Below are 19,629 nucleotides of genomic sequence, written 5' to 3' on the forward strand. Positions count from 1 at the left end.
CAGATCCATTTATTTTATGTTGAGTAGTCTGATACATTGATAGTTTTCTAAAAGAAAATTTCGTCCCTGAGGGTTTAGCAAATCAAATAACAGTAACAGCAATTAATTTATACGCCTTTCCAAATGTTTTCCCCATCCCCTTTCACAACCATGCACCCAAAAAATTTATCTCACCATTTGTGACCTTGGGCCAGATCCTTTTCTGTGCTCTGCAGATGTTATATTTGGGGGAAGAGAGTGTAGAGAACTCCCTATGCTCCAGTATGGAAGGCTTCCAAGCTCGAGCTCATGACAACATTAGGTACGGGGAATGGCCGATGCCCATGGGTCCACCACAGGGGACTGGCCATTACCTGTTGAGGACACTGTCTGGTGGTGAGGGGGCCAGGTGTCTGCAGCACCCATTAGACAAAGGAGTGTGCTGCTCCTTTTCGAAAGACAAGCAGTGCGTGGCTTCCCACCCTAAGTCATTATACCTTGTATCTAGCACCAAGTTGTTCCAGAAAGGCAGGATTTGCTCTACTTTTATATATCTTTTTTAATCTTTCCAGCCTACTTCAGTGGGCTAATATAAATGGAATTCTTTGTTTCAGGATACTTGATTGCCCAACAAACCCACTTAATACATCCCAGGGCCCAGTTCGCTCTAGAGTCTGCAACGATTACTGAGATCCTCAGGGTAGCAAGTCCCCAGCATATTGCTGCAAGGGCAATTTGCCAGAGATTTGAACTGAGCTCATCACGTCAAATACTGCAGTTGGATTTTCTAATGGGCAGAGATAATTTGTGAGCAAGGACTGGATGCCTTTCTACTATACCAAAACATTGGGACCTCTATCTCTTGATTGGGGGTCTAAGAGTGGTGCTGTAATATAAATATTAAATTACGTCCAAAAAAATCCCTGCATCTTTAATGTTCTTCTAACATACAGCCAAGCACTCAAGTCGTAGGAAGTGCCAGAATGAAGGTTGTTTGTGCAACTTTAGTTTGGCCCCTTGTGTGTGCGCATTATGATACAGTCTTTAATTATGTGATCACATACTATCTTTTTTCCCCAGGCCCCTGCCTCTTTCAGAGTAGCCTCTTTCACCATCCAAACCCTACATTGGCCACCAACCTACAGATTTCCTCCGGGGTGTTTCTCTGGTGGTCTTGCCACAATACCTGTGTACATTACAAACATTACTACATTTTATCTTTACAACACACCTGTGAGACTAGGTGGTCTCCTGTCCCCATTTCACAGATGGGTAGCTGAGGTGCAGAGAGAATAAGACCAAATGTCCACTGTCCAATGTCCACTAATGTTGGGGGCCCCACTTTTGAAAGGCCTCATGTCTGGAAGCAGGGCCTGTAGCAGAGCCAGTCTTTGGGCAACTTAATGAGTGTGATTGGCTTGTAGTCGGTTACCTGATTGGCTACACCACCTGATTGGTTGGAAGAGTCAGTAGCGTGGCATTTAAGCCCTGCATCAGTTCAGTGGCTGCTCAAAGCATCTGGCTGCAGCTCTTTGCTCCTGCCTTGTTCCCAGCTTTCCTCCTGCCTCGCCTCGCCCCATCCCATGGAACCCAGTTCTGACCATTGGCTCTGATTCCTGACCTCTGGCTCTTGGCTCTGGCACTCGGCCTCTGGCTCAGATTCCTGTTTACCAACTCCTGTTCTAGCTGCTAGGTATGATGTCTGTTCTGGCCATTGGGCCTGACTCCTTCTCCGGCACTAGGCATGCCCGCATCCTGGTTACATAACACCTAGGGCCTGACTTTTGTATGCAGCCTCCCCTTACCCCCCAGGAGTACTTAGTACTTTGGGTGTCTGGCTACTTGCCCTTTTTCCTCACTGCTCTTACTCTCCCTCCTCTTCCTTACTGCTGCATTCAAATTGGGCTGCTGCTTTCTTCTCTTCCATGCTGCTTGGGCACCAGCAAGGATATGAATGAGAATCTCCCTTCTCTCAGTCCCTGTGTGTGGTGCCCCAGGGTCTTCATTTGCTATGGGGAAGGCTGGGGGGGGGGGGAGGGGGAAGAAGGGAGGAGAGTTGCTTCCTCAGACTTTTCATAGGTTTATATGCTCCACTTTTTCTCCCTCCCCAGACTTTGCAGGGTACAATATAATCACATATAATTTTCTGTATGCTGACACAACTTTATCCTCTGCAGAATCCTGATGCAGTAACTAGGAAGAGCAATTGCAGAAAAAGTCTTGCTCAGCCCCTGCAGCCATGGAAGGAGCATGCTTAGTTGCGCTGTGGGGAGGGTGATGCCCAGTCTGGTTGGCATATAGGAACTGTGTGGTGAGGAAGCATGCTCACTGCAAGCAGACTCTTCAGAAAGTTTAGCTGCCAAACTGTTGTTAGTCTCTGAGAACAGGTGAACTGCCATTTTGGGAAGGCTTGTAACTTGGCCAAAGAGATAAATTTTCATGGGCATAGCAAAAGGCACATCCCTGACACCAGGGCAACCCTTCTAACAAATTTTAAGTTGCTGCTCCAAAACCTGGGAGCACAAGAGCTTCTCAATGAAAGAGTTGTAAGAATATTTTTGGTAACATAGGCAAACCAACATTTTCCTCTAGTATTGTCCTTTGGAAATAGCTGAACACTTTTAGCTAAACTTTACCCCCAAAACTCCCCCAAAAATCGGCCTAAGGCAGAAACCTGGGAGGGAAAACATTTCAAGCCAAATGGTAAACTTTTGGTGAAGTTGTAAGTAAATGAAAAATGAGACTTACAATGGAAAATGTCAAGCAACCTTAACAACAGGCAGTGCTGCCAGCCCCATCTATGGTAAGATAATAATGATCAATAACAATATTTGCAGGTTTCAGAGTAGCAGCCGTGTTAGTCTGTATTCGCAAAAAGAAAAGGAGTACTTGTGGCACCTTAGAGACTAACCAATTTATTTGAGCATAAGCTTTCCACTTTTATGCATCCGATGAAGTGAGCTGTAGCTCACGAAAGCTTATGCTCAAATAAACTGGTTAGTCTCTAAGGTGCCACAAATACTCCTTTTTTTTAACAATATTTGCAGTGTTCTATGCTTAGAGAAGGGTAAACAAATCTCATGCTTCAGGGCACAGCCTTCTGACTGTAGGGACAAGGAGGATGCTCTCCTACCCTGTACCACTTCTGTAGCACCATGCAATTGGCTAGGTGCATCATAAGAAGTTTCCCTTTCCTATGAAGCATCTGATATTTGCAGGATATTGGATTTGATTGCCCAGTCAACTTATCCGTTTATTCCTACAAAGCAAACAAAATGAGAAGTGGAGCCCTCATGACTTCTTTTAATGTAACTGGTATGAGACCCAACATCCTGAATTAGATTATCAGTATAGCACAACTCCAGCCACAAAGGAATCCAGACGTTTGCTATGGGGAAATACTTTGTGAACTAGCAGAAATGTATTGCAAATCAACATTTTGGGTCACATCCTCAGCTGACTTCCATGCAGTTTCGCCAATGTGCAGCCTCTGAGAATCTGACTTTTGGTTTATACTCAGTCATATATATGTGACAGTCTGTTAAGAGGAAGACGCAAGGAACTTCCCATGTGAATCTGGCATTATTTAAGGTGTCCTGTGGGAAAGACTGCTTATTGGTGGGTTTTTTTTCTTCTTCTTCCCTGTGTGAATTCCATTATGAGAGGATTTGTGGGTGTGAGAGTACAAAGTGGCACACTTTTATACAGTTAAACTTGGGTTTTATAACTTTGCTCTTTGTCAGGATCCTGATAGTCAGGATTTGTTCCTAATCGCTATTTCTGAGGTAGCTTATTCAATATAGCTGGGTAGTTTTCTGGTCTGTCAAGCTGCATTTTATGCAGTTCCTCAGCTAGTGGACCACTAAATAATTCAGTGTAACCTGCTCTCCGGATTGTCCTTTTTTGGAGCTATTGCTACTAGGGTTATCTGATCCCTTCCTGGTAACCAGCTGTTATGGTGCCTATAGTGAGGTGTTGATGAAAGGTGACAGGCTGGGGGAGAACTATTTGAAAAAGAAAAGGAGTACTTGTGGCACCTTAGAGACTAACCAATTTATTTGAGCATGAGCTTTCGTGAGCTACAGCTCACTTCATCGGATGCATACCGTGGAAACTGCAGCAGACTTTATATACACACAGAGAATATGAAACAATACCTCCTCCCACCCCACTGTCCTGCTGGTAATAGCTTATCTAAAGTGATCAACAGGTGGGCCATTTCCAGCACAAATCCAGGTTTTCTCACCCTCCACCCCCCCACACAAATTCACTCTCCTGCTGGTGCTAGCCCATCCAAAGTGACAACTCTTTACATAATCAAGTCGCTATTACCGACTTGAGCTATTGAGCTATTACCAGCAGGAGAGTGAGTTTGTGTGTGTATGGGGGTGGGGGGGATGTGAGAAAACCTGGATCTATGCAGGAAATAGCCCGACTTGATTATGTAAAGAGTTGTCACTTTGGATGGGCTAGCACCAGCAGGAGAGTGAATTTGTGTGGGGGGGTGGAGGGTGAGAAAACCTGGATTTGTGCTGGAAATGGCCCACCTGTTGATCACTTTAGATAAGCTATTACCAGCAGGACAGTGGGGTGGGAGGAGGTATTGTTTCATATTCTCTGTGTGTATATAAAGTCTGCTGCAGTTTCCACGGTATACATCTGATGAAGTGAGCTGTAGCTCACGAAAGCTCATGCTCAAATAAATTGGTTAGTCTCTAAGGTGCCACAAGTACTCCTTTTCTTTTTGCGAATACAGACTAACACGGCTGTTCCTCTGAAACCTATTTGAAAATGCTAATCGTAAAATATCAGAGCTGTGAAAACTGGGCTAATGTGACAAACCCATCTGAATCCAGTGTGAAAGCGATCAGATGTTAAAAGAAAACAAAAACATTCACGCATTTTCCTCTAACTCCTCAGCACGATACAAGGATTTGTCAACATAATGGCAAATAATTTAAATTAGAACGTATCCATTTTTAAGGAGAAAAATGGACCTGCTTCATTTAAAGAGGCTAGTCATCCTGTGACAGGCACTGAAATAAGTGACCTAACTTTCATGGGTGCTGTACACCTATCACCCCATAGACTTCAATAAGGCAACCCCGATTAAATATTGACTTTGACGCCTTACTTCCAGTGCCCAAACTTGAAAATTTTTGGCCTACATCAGGCATCTTACAGGTTTTTCAAGTGGCTAGAGGACTTAGCTATGGTACATCCCAGTGGAGTTCTGAGGCATGAGTGTATTGTTGGTCAATGGGATGCTAGGGTGAAAAGTGCCATAGAACTGCAAAGCATGATTATTATTGTAAGTACCTAGGTGTCCAAGAGTGTCTTGTCAGTAACTGCATGAATTCCTGCCACACTCACACTTCTGACGTGTGGTTTCTAGTTAGTCTCAGTGACAGGTGTTACAGTGTGTTTGGGTAGTAAACACCAAATGCATTTTTGAACACAAGTTCTTAAATGTAGGGCTTTAAAAATGTGCTCTTCTCTCTCACTCAATCTTTCTTGCACACACCTTAGAAAAGGAGACCTGATTGTTCCATGCTGGTGTAACTCCATTGACCTCAATGATGTTGCACTGGTGTAAGCAAATATGGCCCAAAGCCTGCTCCTGCTCATGTTGAAGTCCAGGGCAAAACTGCCACTGATTCAGTGGCCCCGAGTTTTTGATACATATCCCTGAGGCTGGATGGTCAGAACACTTAGTGCCAATCGCAGATATGTATTTAGAACTCGCCTGACTTTCTCTTTAGCTCCTAAACAGATCAATTTAAAGGTAAGAAATCTCCCATTGTCAGTCATTCCAATGTCCATCAATCTGTCCATAACTAACAAAAGAGAATGGAGCAGTGGAGCACGAAAAGACAAGGAACGCATTCAGTGGGAAAATCCTAGACAGGGGCCCTTAGCACTCTGGTACCAAAGGCTTCAGAGCTGATGCAATGATTTGTAAAGATATGAATGAGTTTTCAAACTACCACGTCTATAGGCAGACACAAGCCTGAGTTGTTTGGCATTCTGAATTGGTGACCGCCTATATTGGAATGATGCTCCATTTGATGTGGGATCTTGGCCTTGCTCAGCTTTAAAATGTACCTTCCTGTTTTGAGAAGTACTGTTTAGAAGCTGTTTCTGTAATTAATTAATCCATTTCCTTTTGGAAGCCTTAAACCTTTGACTGAATATACCAATAGGTAGCAATTTCAATTTGGTGAAAGTGTTTGTTGGCTAATATGAAACTGTTATTTCTCAGAGGGACAAGATCTAAACGTTTATGAATAATATCTTATCAGTATGAGACTGTAGATAATGTCTTCTCAGTGAAGAAAGCTTCCAGCTTCTGTTCTCTTAATATGCGCCTGACACCAATTAGCATGGCACAGTACTACTGTTGGTTTGTTTCGATCATTTTGGGACCCTAGATTGAATTTGTAATTCTGTCTCTCCAGCTTTTTATACACATGAGGCTTCGATTCAGCCATGAACCTAAGTATGTGATTTCTATGGAACTACTCTCATGTCTAAAGCCAGGCATGTGCTTAAGTAGCTGGCTAAATGGGACCACATTAATTTAGAATATTGCACTGAAAACATCAAAGGATCGCTTCACAATCTTGTTTTTGCTGACACCTTGTTTCTTCATGAGAGGATGGAATCCCATACAGAAATTCTGATATTCTGGATGGAATCTTTTCCATGAACTGGAGGAAAGGGATATTGAATGATGAGACTATTCACAGGTACCATACCTAGCGGATATTCAGAGAGATTTCTCTGATCTACCAGGGGAAGCAGGTGGAATGAGAGAGAATGTTCTGATTTCTTTTTAAAGAACTGGTCAGAACTAAAATAAAGAATTGAAGAAACTAATCCTCTAAGATTATGCTAAATATGTCTGTTAGGATTTACAATTAGTACCATGGTGTCCTGGTAGATAACATGGGCTGGATTTTTATCTTGGCTACACTCACTCCAATGAAGTTCATCTGGACTTAAACTAGAATGATTGAGATTAGAATCAGATATGAAATCTCTAGCGAGCATCACCACCTTGTTGTAGACCTTGTGCTACAGATATTAAAATTGGCCCCTTACTCCATAAAAGTGTTGAGAAAAAACAACCCCCTCTGCCATCTCCTACTTGTTTCCGCTACCAAAATTTTGTCCCCATTCTGGCATAAGATGGTCAGGTTTTTTTAAATTAAGACTGTTACCATTTTAAATGGTTTTCTAGCCATCTGTTTTTTGTATAGAGGACTTTACCCGCAGAAACACTTGATGATTTTCAGTGCAGACATACTGAGCCAAATGATCAGCTGGAGTAACTGGGATAGCTCAGGCTGTGGTCTGTCTACAGCAGTGTGTATGTAGGATTTTGGTTTTATAATTTCAGTGTTTGATTCCAGTCCCATGCACATAAATGGTTGAATGTTCCCATGCCTCCTCCTAATGGAGTGTCGGCAGAGCATCGCCTTTATATTGGTTTTAGTAGGAAGCAGAAACTGGGTCAGAAACCTTCCTGACCCAATGTTGCTAGCAGAAATTCTGCTCTACACCCGTGCATGCTGGGCAGCTAGAATTTGGCCTCTGCTATTCCTGCTCCCGGATAGTTATTTTGCTTCCAATCCAGATGTGAACATATTATTTACAATGCTGAGCTTGTGTCCAGCACCGGATAAGTGACAGATGAAGGAAATCTTCCATCTTCTCTCTCTTCCGATTGAATTACTTTTCCAGTAAAAACCTAACATCTGTATTCACTCTGATTAGCTCTGCTGTTCCCAACAACCAGCGGATCTGGACGACTTGGAAAGGAAGGAAGGCTACAGCATTATTTTACATAGGATCTCCATTCCAGCATGAAGTTAGGGGAGGGCTAAGGTAGAGACATCAACATATGTCTCAGGAAGACGGAGTGGACAAAGCAGAAGATGACTCTTCCTGAGATGCTGAAGCAGAATGACTGAAATAGACGGAGACGTCCATTTACACGTCTGACAGCAGGGACAGAACTTTTTTTCTCTCTTACTGCTTGTCTGCACGGTGAGTGTAGCAAGCCGAGGTGTGAATAGTAATCTAGCCTTGTCAATAGTCTGGAAACACTATTTAAGGTGCTATTTCATGACGAACGTTTTCATTTGGGATCTGGAGCCAGGCAAGAGTACTGTTTGTTTTTAAATATATATATATATATATATATATATATATATATATATATATATATATATAATATATTAAACAGTGAATTCCTTATTACTATTTCAAATAAAGCATTTTGTATTGCTTGAGTAATCACGAGGTGCAGTAGTCTATGGATTGATAATTACTGGCATAAGTCTCTGGGTGGGTGGGCAAAGGGGGAAAATACTGAGCTGGGAGAAGGGGAAATAAGATTGAGCACTCTCTGTGAACAGGACCCAGTGGTCCAATGTGGTTCTGCTTCATTATTCAGCTTATAGTCAAAGCAAAATACTGAAAAATGGAAGGGTTTATGTTCAGGAAGCCCTACTGAGGAGGGGTGAGAGGACTTAAAGCTAGAAAATAATCCGGGATCTCTGCTTGTGGCAAAACATTGGCTGGTTTTCTTATTGCTTTCCTTGCTGCTCTCTGCCCGTTACTCAAAGGGATGTTAGCCAGGAATACCTTGGAGACAAAGGCAACTGGCCATGTACTAACCCATGTTGCAGTGCATTTGAAAATCCTCCACTTTTTCCTTAAGTCACATACCGTTATGGGCAGCTATACTGAGAAGCTTTGGAGCTTGCTGTGCTAACTCTCATAACTTCCTCATGTTCCCATTATGTTTATATTTGTGCATGCTGGGAAAAGCCACAGTTAAGCAAGGTGAATGGGTTAATGCAGTGGTTCCCAAACTTGTCCCGCTGCTTGTGCAGGGAAAGCCCCTGGAGGGCCGGGCCGGTTTGTTTACCTGCCGCGTCCGCAGGTTCAGCCGATTGCGGCTCCCAAACGGCAGCCAGTACGTCCCTCGGACCACGCCGCTTCCAGCAGCTCCCATTGGCCTGGAGCAGCGAACCGCAGCCACTGTGAGCTGCAATTGGCCGAACCTGCGGACACAGCAGGTAAACAAACCGGCCCGGCCCGCCAGGGGCTTTCCCTGCACAAGTGGTGGAAGACGTTTAGGAACCACTGGGTTAATGCATAAATAGAGGCAACAGCAGGTGACTTCTTAGACTGTGAGACAGGTGTGGATTCTGTTGCCCACGAGATGTTCGGGAGACATCAATGCTTGATACCAGCCAGCCCAAGCTATCTGAATTCACCAGCATGAGGAATGCCTCAAACATATCTACTTGGCTTCAGGAAAACAACTCGGGGGGAGGGAATGTAACAAATTTAGGGCCCAATCCCGCAGTTCTTCATCACACAATCTCTCTCCTGGATTGCACCAGGGCTACTTATATAGGGGCTGCAAGATGAGGTCTCTAGTGATTAAAGTGTGATGGGGACAAGTATTAAAACTGATCAGTGTGGAAAGACTGGGGAAATCAAAATACGACATAATTAAGGAATCGCAGACTGCAACTCCAGCAACCTCCTGTTCCCCAAGCATACAAGAAAAGGAGCGGTTATTGTGGCTTCAGGAGGACTTGGCAAGGAGATCTGTTAAGCTGCTGAACAGTGAGATGTGGTGGAAGCTCTGTTGCTTTGGATACTTAACTGACTGAACAATGTACTAGTGAATGTACTATGAGTAAAAACTCCCACACTGGCACGGGAATGGCCTAAGTTGCTTAAGTAAGAGAGGAGTCCTATTTAATTTGTTTGTTTAATTTACTTTGGACAGATAGGATGGATGGATGTGTTGAGATGGCCATTAAACTTGCTGAAGGAGAAAAGGATTTTAAAAATAAATAAAGCAAGCCAAGGGCATTAGATTGGAAATCTCCCTTCCCCCACTTAGGCTGACATGTGGTGTAACCAGGAATGTCACTCCTTGATGGCTGCTCGATATACCACATTGTATCACCAATACCATGTGATTAAACAGAACATATTCTTGGTAAGGTCTTCTCATTCCTTTGAATTAACAAGACTCCCCTCTTGGCTGGAGTTTAATGAGCTAATTCAGTGTTTCTTCCTTCAAGCAATCTAGTACAGTTTAACAAAATCTCCTGTGTCAAAAGAAAACATTCACTGTTTCATGCTAAGCTCTGTTTCAGAGTAACAGCCATGTTAGTCTGTATCTGCAAAAAGAAAAGGAGTACTTGTGGCACCTTAGAGACTAACCAATTTATTTGAGCATGAGCTTTCGTGAGCTACAGCTCACTTCTCTGACACTTACCAGAGATTATGGCTCTCCCATGAATGTGAACTGGCTGAATACTGTGACATTACCATTAATTTACAAGAGCCAACTGTTCTGTAAAATGACCCTTTCTCTGGTGCTTCCCAAACTTGGAACACTGTTCTTATGACTACAGTTACCAGCCTAATCACAGGCACCTGTTGACAGGTAGAGACAGCTGGATCTAAAATCTAGATTTCTTTTTAAGTTAGCTGGTTGATGATGCCTAGTTTTTGAAAACATTTCCTATCCATTTAAAAAAAGAAAAGGAGTACTTGTGGCACCTTAGAGACTAACCAATTTATTTGAGCATAAGCTTTCGTGAGCTACAGCTCACTTCATCATTCTTCTTTTTGCGAATACAGACTAACACAGCTGTTACTCTGAAACCTATCCATTTAAAGGAAGCACATATTGTAGACAGAGGTGCATCAAATCATGGTATTTTGAAATGTTAGGAACACAGGCTGGTGTTAACCTTACTGAAGGTGAGTGCAGATTCTATTGCAATGGAATTGCCTCAGCCAATCTGCATGGGGTGCTAGTGAGTTACTGACCCATAACTGTTCACTTATTTCACAATTATGCAGTTCCTTGCTCTGATTGGCTGAAGGAATATAAAATTTGCATAATGACTGTAGTTATCTCCATACTTCAGCTGGGGGCCATTATTAGCCCATTCAGAGCAGAGGAATAACTGTGTAGTGATTATGCAAATCCCTTCATTCTGATTTATTATTTTCCCATCTCTACAGCCACAGCAATAATGACTGAATCGGTATCTCTCATGCTCTCCACTCATCCCCACCTAGCCCCTTCTAATATAGTTTAAAGGAGTCATTCCTGGGGTGGGAGGGGGGGAGGATATGGGGAGAAGATGAGCCTCCTTCAAGGAACATGGAGGAGGTTGGGCTATAGAGTGGGGGTGATCAGATGGGCAAGGAACAGCATTAGATGCAGTCATGTTTGTTGCAGACATCTACATAGGGAGTTCTGAGGGCAGTAGCTAACTGAGCACTGGAGTTTAAAGGATGCAGAACATGCTCCAGTATAATAATGACTTCAAGGTACTGTTTGCTAATTCAGTAATAACCATATCCAGCACCGATAAACACCTGCAGCCTTCGGCTCTGAGTTTACTTAGCCCAGAATATGCTTATTACCTTGTAAACAGGAAGCACCCTTGAGTTATCTTTTAAATAACAAATTGGTTAGCAGTTGGTTCCTTCATGTCTTTTAATTATTGAAATCTTGCAGTACAGTCGCAGGTGGTGTGTGTGGATTTTTCCCCCCTTTAATTCTGCTGGGGTCAGGATTACACAGAGCTGAACTATTTTAACTGCACAACTCTTCCTGCTGTGAATTCTTCGGCTGCTAGTGTCTTACTGATTAGTTTTCTCCTTTTGAAGAACTTCATGTTTGGTTTTGTCACTAAAGTTTGGATAGACTCTGCTTTATCATTTACACACAGACGTTCTGAAATTCTTTTCATTATACAATAGTTTTAAAAGTACTTTCACTTTTTGCTAAATGGCAACTTTTTTTTGTTACGTTTCTCTCCCCCTCCTTTGCCCCCCCCCCGCCTGCCCGCCCCACTTTCTGGTGTTCCTGTGCCAGTTCTCATTGAAGTCTGGGTTTTTTTACCATTGACTTTAAAGAGAGAGCAAGATCAGGCCCTGTGTCAAAAGCGTAACGGGAGTTTCCTTAGTTCCAGAATGTGTCTGTCTTCTCAGTCCCAGAGCAATGCATTGTTCGCAACCCCAGTTTGAAAGCTATGGAGACTCAGTAAAGCACGAAAGGCAGAACACTGTGCTGTATGGGTATGGAATGGGCTGCTTGCTCTACCTGAGTTTGGAGAGCTGGATACAGGCACATGCCATTACATATGGTATTTAATTTCTGGCTGGTGGTTCTTCATGCCTTTTAAACATTTTGCTAGAGATCTCTGGGCCAAATTTTGCTCTTGTTGGTATAAATCCAGAATAACTCATTGTCTTCAATGAGCCTCTCACATGGCAGTGCTGTACTGGTTAAGGACTCAGTTCTGAAAATCCTTGGATATGAGTTGTCCTGCTGCGGTCAATGAAATCATAGGTGTCAACTTCTCCTGGTGCCAGTGAGTGCTCGCACCCCCATTCCGCTCCCCCATTCCAACCCCTTCCCCAAAGTCCCTGCCCCAGCTCTGCCCCCTCCCTGCCCCTATTGGACCCCTTCCCCAAATCTCCACCCTGGCCCCGTCTCTTCCCCGCCTCCTCCCCTAAGCGCGCCGTATTCCAGCTCCTCCCCCATCCCTCCCACAGCTTATGCCGTGAAACAGCTGTTTCGTGGCGGCAAGCCTGGGAGGAGAAGCAGGGATGCCGCACGCTCAGGAGAGGAGGTGGAGGTGAGCTGGGGAGGGGGAGTGGGGCGGGGAGCTTGGCTGCCGGTGGATGCAGAGCACCCGCCAATTTTTCCCTGTGGGTGCTCCAGCCCCGGAGCACCCACAGAGTTGGCACCTATGAATGAAATGTTTGTTCAGGTAAAATTACTCCTGTAATTCTGCAGGCCTGGACCCGTGCAGTATATGACAGAGTTAACAGCAGTGTCATTAGGAGGAGCGGACTGGTTAATGCTTGAAGCAGGGGTGGGCAAACAATTTGGCCCGAGGGCCACATCTGCATATGGAAATTGTATGATGGGCCATGAATGCTCACAAAATTGGGGATTGGGGTGCAGGAAGTGGTGAGGGCTTTGGCTGGGGATGTGGGTTCTGGGGTGGGGCCGGGGATGAGGAGTTGGGGGTGCAGGAGGGTGCTCCGGCTGGGACTGAGGGATTCGGAGGGAGGGAGGGGGATCAGGGCTGGGGCAGGGGGTTGGGGCACAGGAGGGTGGTTAGGGGTGCAGGCTCTGGGTTGCATTTACCTCAAACAGCTCCCAGAAGCAGCAGCAAGTCTCCGCTCCGGCTCCTGCGCAGACAGGAGGGTCTGTGTGCTGCCCCATCCACAGGCACCACCCCTGCAGCTCCCATTGGCCACAGCTGCTGGCCAACGGGAGCTGCGGAGGCAGTGTGTGGAGCCCCCTGGCTGCCCCTATGTGTAGGAGGTGGAGCGGGGACATGCCGCTGCTTCCGGGAGCTGCGCAGAGCCCCGGCATGCACAGAGCTGGGCAAGCCGCCAACTCTGTTCCCCGGCTGGAGCTCAAGGGCCAGATTAAAACATCTGAAGGGCTGGATGTGGCCCTTGTGCTGTACTTTGGCCACCCCTGGCTTAAAGCATATGTTTAAATGCAAAACCTTAGGTTAATTCAACCTGTTTGGGAACTGTGCCTTACAAAGTGTAACCAAAGTAACAATGTAACAAATCTTGTATCATTCATGTGCATATTGTAATTATGCCTATCTTATGTGAGAGGCAGTGTGGTCTAGTCGCTGAATAGAACATTAGTATGTATAGGAACTGTGAGCCCTGAGATCTATTCTCAGTTGTGCCAGTGACCTGTTGTGTGACCTTGGACAAGTAACTTCACCTCTCTTTGTCTCAGTTTTCCCTCCCATCTTTTTATCTGTGTAGACAGTAAGTTCTTTGGGGAAGGGACTATCTCGATGTGTTTGTACACAGTTAAGCACAATGCGCCCTTTGCTGTTACAATAATACAGATAACTGTTTTTTCTCCCAAAGTGAAATGTGGAGTCTAAGTTACTTGCGCACAAAAAGTCTATTTTTCAAATAATCGGAAAGATTGATTTTCCTCCAACTTTGCCTAACTGATTTGATTTTTACTTTGTGTGTGCATGCACATGCTGAGGACAAGCCTGGAAGTTTTACTTAAAGAACTTTTTGAGAGTTTGGAGCATGTGAAAATGGGAGCTTGTGGTCACCGCTGAGTTGCAGCCTTAACAATAGCTTTTCCTGATCGTGAAAGCTCCAACCGGCAGAAATATACACTGTCAAAGGAACAATTGCAAGGACTCAGCAGATTTAAGATGTTGATTGTGTAATTTCTGTCATCGCCATTGTTATTTCAGTCTCAAGGCCATTTGGTAAAGGCTGGGGAGGAGGGGACGGGGGGGGGGTGGGAATAGGTATTAGCAAGAGGGTAAAAGTGAGCCTTGGAGCACTTGCCTGTAATGAGCTTTTTTTGGTGGGGAGGGGAAAATCAATGACTTGCCAAATGGAATATAGTACATCACTGTAAGCAGCAGAGAGTGCAAGTTCCATTATCTGTGAAACACTGTCCAAATTCTGGACTGGTCTCCCAGTCCATTTTTTCCTCTGAATAATTTAAAGGCCCCTGTTTTAATTCATCCATATTTCATTCCTTAATATCAGTTCCACTTTCCCAAGCTGCTGTTGCTCTCTGCTACATTCCTGCATTATCACTACCATATCGGTCAAGACTTGCAGTGATGACCAATTTGCATTGCAGCCCTGGGAAAGAAATGGTAACAATGTTTTGTCTGATATCGGAGAGCCAGTGTATCCCACATCAGTTATTAAGATGCAAAAGCGCTTCACTGCATAAGAGACAATTTAGAGCCTCTGTGGACAGAAAGAGATTTCCTTTCTTCCCTCCCTCCCCTGGTGTATATCTTATTGAAAGGCAGGCTAACAAAATATTACTGCTCCACACACACTTAATGAAAAGTCTCTTCAAAATGCAGAAAAATCATTGTTCCTGCCAATTGCAGGCTGCATTGGGAAGAGCAGGGCCAAGGAACGGCATAACCTTTGCCTGAATAGAGACTAGTCTCTGTTTTAATTTTGTGAATAACTAACATTCCAGTCATGTTGCTATGGCTACACTGAAATTGTAACTCTCTGAGCCAGCAATAGAGAGAGATGCCAAGTCAATTGAGGATGTAAGAACCAGGAGACAAAAATAGCTTTTGGCCTGAGAGGTGCACAGGTAAGAGCCAAGGTAGCCAAATGTGGCTGACAGGAGCGGTATGATAAAGTCTGTGCCGTATCTTTAGTACAGAGGGGCAGCCCCTGTGCCATCTTGCTTCAGTTGCCAGGAAGCTGCCTAGATCACCAAGGGTCATGTGACTGCTACAGGCTGATGGAAAAACTAGTTTCAGAGTAGCAGCCGTGTTAGTCTATATTCACAAAAAGAAAGGGAGGACTTGTGGCACCTTAGAGACGAGCAAATTTAAGTGAGCTGTAACTCACAAAAGCTTATGCTCAAATAAATTTGTTAGTCTCTAAGGTGCCACAAGTCCTCCTTTTCTTTTTGGAAAAACTAGTGTTTGTAACCTACTCTGCATTCAGGGCTGCCAGGTGTCTTGAAGTTTGAGAGACATTTGTACAGCTGAAAGCCTGGTAATGCCTGCCTGTAACCCAGCTGAGATCTCATACCTGTGGCTGAGCTGCAGGGACGAGGCTTCTGCTGCTTGTCCTATTCACTGGGGGCCAATACGGAGCTAGCTCTGCAGGGAGCCAGACAGCCACTTACCCTCCCCTCACTGTATAAGTCACTGGATCCCAGTGGGGAAGGAGCAACTGGAAGCAGCATCACAGCAGCAGGGCTCAATATTGGCCATAGGCGCACTCTGCTGATCCTCCAGCTTCTTGTATCCCCACTCAGCCCTCTCACAAGCTACCCATCCACCTACCCCACGAGCCCTGCCATCCACTGACACCTTGCCACCTGCTATAGCCACAGCTGTCCAGTTTTGTGAAGCTCCATATTCTACTCCACCACTGCTTGGGACAGGACACGTTGACCTTGAACTGAAGTTTCTGTGCAAATTAGCTCACTAATTTGCACAAAAGTCGCATGGAGTTGCACAAACCTTGGCAGCCTTGCAAACCATGCAAAGTAGAAATGGCCTTCAGGCTGCTAGCAAGTTGCTAACATGGCCCTCAGTTTGGCCTTGGGGGCGGGGGGGACTGGACAAAGCCCCTGAAAATGTACTGTTGGGAACAATCCAACTTTGATCTGGAATTGACTTGCTGCCTCATTGGGTCTTTTCCATCTGTAACTTCTGTGAACGTTTTACAGTAGTGCAAACACAGTGGGGTTTTGTTTTGTTTTTAAATTTCACATTGAATATTTATCCATAGCACGTGAAAAAACCTCTTCCAGGGTTGTTTCAGCGAGAGCACTGAGCAAAATAACTCCTGGGAAGCAGAACTTGAAAATAAACAGCAGCTGCCATCTATTTTCCTGTTCCTTGACTTCTGTTTATAAGAACCTAGTGCACTAATGGCTCAGAGTTGCATTTTCATTGATGTAAAGAACTCTGCTTTGTCAGCTTTGGGATGTGCAGAGTGGCAGCCTTTGCAAGAGATTGGTAATTTCAGTTCAGTCTCCTGTACTCTTTGCATTGCAGCAGCACTCCAGCCTCTGTGATCTAGCTCCTCTGGGAGCCTCTTTGCTTGCTTCTTCCAAACCAGGCATATCCCTGACAGCGCTGTGGCCCTGGTGGAGGGAAATATAAAAAAGCCTTCTCTTGTACCTCTTACAGTGTGGGGTGTGGCATGGCTATCTCAGATCTTCCTCAACAGGAGCACATGCTTAGCATACCGCTGACCATGTTCAGGGTAGGAATGTCTGTGGTACAGCCGTGTGTCTTGTACTGTGGTCTTTACGAACAGTATATGCGAACACTTGGAATCCAAAGAATTCCAACCCTGGCTATCAAGTATCTGCCATCATGGCTAAGCAACAGCTAAAGGCAAGATGTAGGTCTAAAAATATTGAAACAGTAGAAAGGAATTATTTAGCATAACAAAATGGAGGGGGGGGGAGATTTGGAGAGGTGTGTGCTGTGGGGCTGGGTGGGTGGAATGAGATCGTGTTATGAAAGGGAAAACCTTATGGTGATTATTACAAATAACTTTCAAGGAATGAGTTGCTTTGGACTGGAATGGTCTCCAAAAGGAAGTGGTGGAAGCTCCTTTGCTTGGGATGTTTAACACTAGACCATACCAAACACTAGTAAATATACAGTAAGGAACAATCCTGCACTGACAGAGATGGACTAGCTGATCTAATGGGTAGTTTCCTTTTCTTACTCCAATTCATTTGCAGGCTATGCCGGGCATTATTAATGTTTTTTTCCCCTCTTCTCTCATCTGGTCACAAGGGGTATGGATCAGCATACCTAAAAGATGCCTTTAGCTATGACATGTAGTCTGCAGATCTCTGATTCAGGCCATAAGTCTCAAACCCACAGTGGTGGTGATATTGCTCTTCTGCCTCCCCGGGAAAGCATCCAGAATTTGGTTTTTCCTTCCTGGCACAGAGATTCTCTTCTATACCTCTGTCTTCCCAGACTGATTGTGGCAATTCTTAACCTGCTAGTATGCCAAATTGTTTGAGTACTAGCCAGCAAATTATACAAAATCCAGAAGCTAATGTTCTGACTGGTGCAAAGGAAGTTCCCATCAGGTAATCCCCATTTCATCCTACTCTTGAAAACACCAAAACCAAAATTCCTAATTTCCACCCACCTACACCCCTCTTCTCCCTATATATATAATTGTAATTAGTACAGGAGTTAAGGTATGAAGGACCCACTCTGGGTTTGTGAGGCCCTATGTGAAGAAACATCACCAAAGACCCACTTGGTTCCCTGCTGTTTGGTTTGTCAGGCTCCACTTCTCTTGCACATGTCCTCTCTTGCACTTTCCACTCAAGCTGTTGCAATCACCCACTTTTCTGAAGGTTGGTAGCATCTGGTGACCTATATGCACCAGGAACCCAGGAGTAGAGCCAGAGCACAACTTCCTAAATGGGGAAAGGAGCAGGGCAGTTAAGGAATTACTTCTCCCTCATGGCATGCAGACACCATGGTCAGATGGGATCACAGCCAGGAAACCAAGGCTCCTGCTTTGGCAGGCAGTCCTGGATCAGAGTATAAGAGTGATACAGGGCTCCTTGAAAAGAGGGTCCTGTTAATTGTGCAGACCTATGTATAGGGAGCCCATAAAGCCAGGGCCAGCAGTACCGTGCAATTCTAACATGTGAGCTGTTAACCAAGGGATATTAACATGATTGTTTCCTCCCTTTCTCATCAAGCTCAGTCTGTTACAAAGGGGAACTTGATTAGAATCCTGCTCAGTTTCCTTCTGCAGCCAGCTCTGTGTATTAGAAACCTTGACTCAAAAAGGAAACTGACCTATTAACCCATTACTACCTCTTTACCCTCAGCACTTGCCAAAAAGATGGGGCATGAGGAAGAGACTGATGCAAAAGATGGGTAGGACTGCATTTGGCTGTAATTCTGTTGTCTGTGTATCACACCTTCAGATGTAAGCAATCTGTGCCCTCTGGAGGAATTCAAGAAGGAGGATCTACCGTGACAGACCTGCTGTGTCTCTCATGGAGATGTTGGCTCTTTCTCTTTTTTAATTCTGCTAAAATAAAAGTAATATAGCGGGAAAGTCCACATTTTGCTCTTTGTGGATCTGAGGCAACTGCCACTATAGGAGTCAGTGTTTAGCTATTAATGCACTAGCTTCTCAATAGTCATTAGCTACTGACCTCAGGAATAGAACTATGCAAAATAATTCTGTGTGAAAACAGACACCACTCAAAACTAGCCTGACTTCATGTTTTATTACAGAATCAAACCCCAGACCAGGTTAGTAGAAATATTGGCTAGGGGTTTATAAACCTTTTAGTTTGCAAAGCTTACATGATTTTGAAGCAGTTAGGATCTGGAGCTAGGAGAAAGTTGGTGGCTGCAACAGAACTCAGTGTAGAGATTTTTGAGATAATTTGAACCCTAAACTTTACATTCAGTGTGGGAGCAGTGAGGGGACATGAACCCACATGGATTAAAACCAGATAAAACGTGTGTACCAACCCTTCCTTATGAGAACCCAGCATGCTTTACAAGACTCTCTAATCAGGCAGAGTCTCTTTTCTTGTTTAACTGAAGATGTATTTATTTTAACTGACCATAGAATAAGTGGTGATTTGATTATCTGTAGAATTCACACTGAGTGTTCAAGTTTCCGTGCATACATAAGTGACCATAAAAATACAGCACAGAGTCTGCAGTGAGCAGTAAATGAACAGCACTGGTACACTTGAGCACCATCTTGACAACTATTTCTAAGGGCCAGATATTGCAAATGCTTAGTACAAGGCATAGCGCCTATAACCATGAGTAGTTCCGCTAACTGGGAAGTAAGCATTGTGCTATCTGGTAATCGTTCACTGGATCAGACCCTAAGGAACTACTGAATCACTTACCCTTCCATTTAATATCAACATAATGCTGCTAATACATGGATAGATTGAAGGCACTCTTAAACAGCTGTCAGTGAAATGTGGACTTCATTCCAACCAAATGTTCCTTTTGAGTAAACTTGCAAATGTTCATTAAATTTTTTAAAATGTTCTGT

At 44.3% G+C, this 19,629-nt stretch overlaps 1 protein-coding gene across 9 annotated transcripts in view; it reads left to right on the forward strand.

Annotated features, from left to right (window-relative positions):
- The window catches only part of TNIK (TRAF2 and NCK interacting kinase), a 302,646-nt gene that overhangs the window by 30,699 nt on the left and 252,318 nt on the right, over positions 1 to 19,629 (forward strand). The gene's annotated exons all lie outside the window — the stretch shown is intronic.

This window comes from Caretta caretta, chromosome 9, assembly GCF_965140235.1.
Source record: "Caretta caretta isolate rCarCar2 chromosome 9, rCarCar1.hap1, whole genome shotgun sequence".
Taxonomy (NCBI): domain Eukaryota; kingdom Metazoa; phylum Chordata; order Testudines; family Cheloniidae; genus Caretta; species Caretta caretta.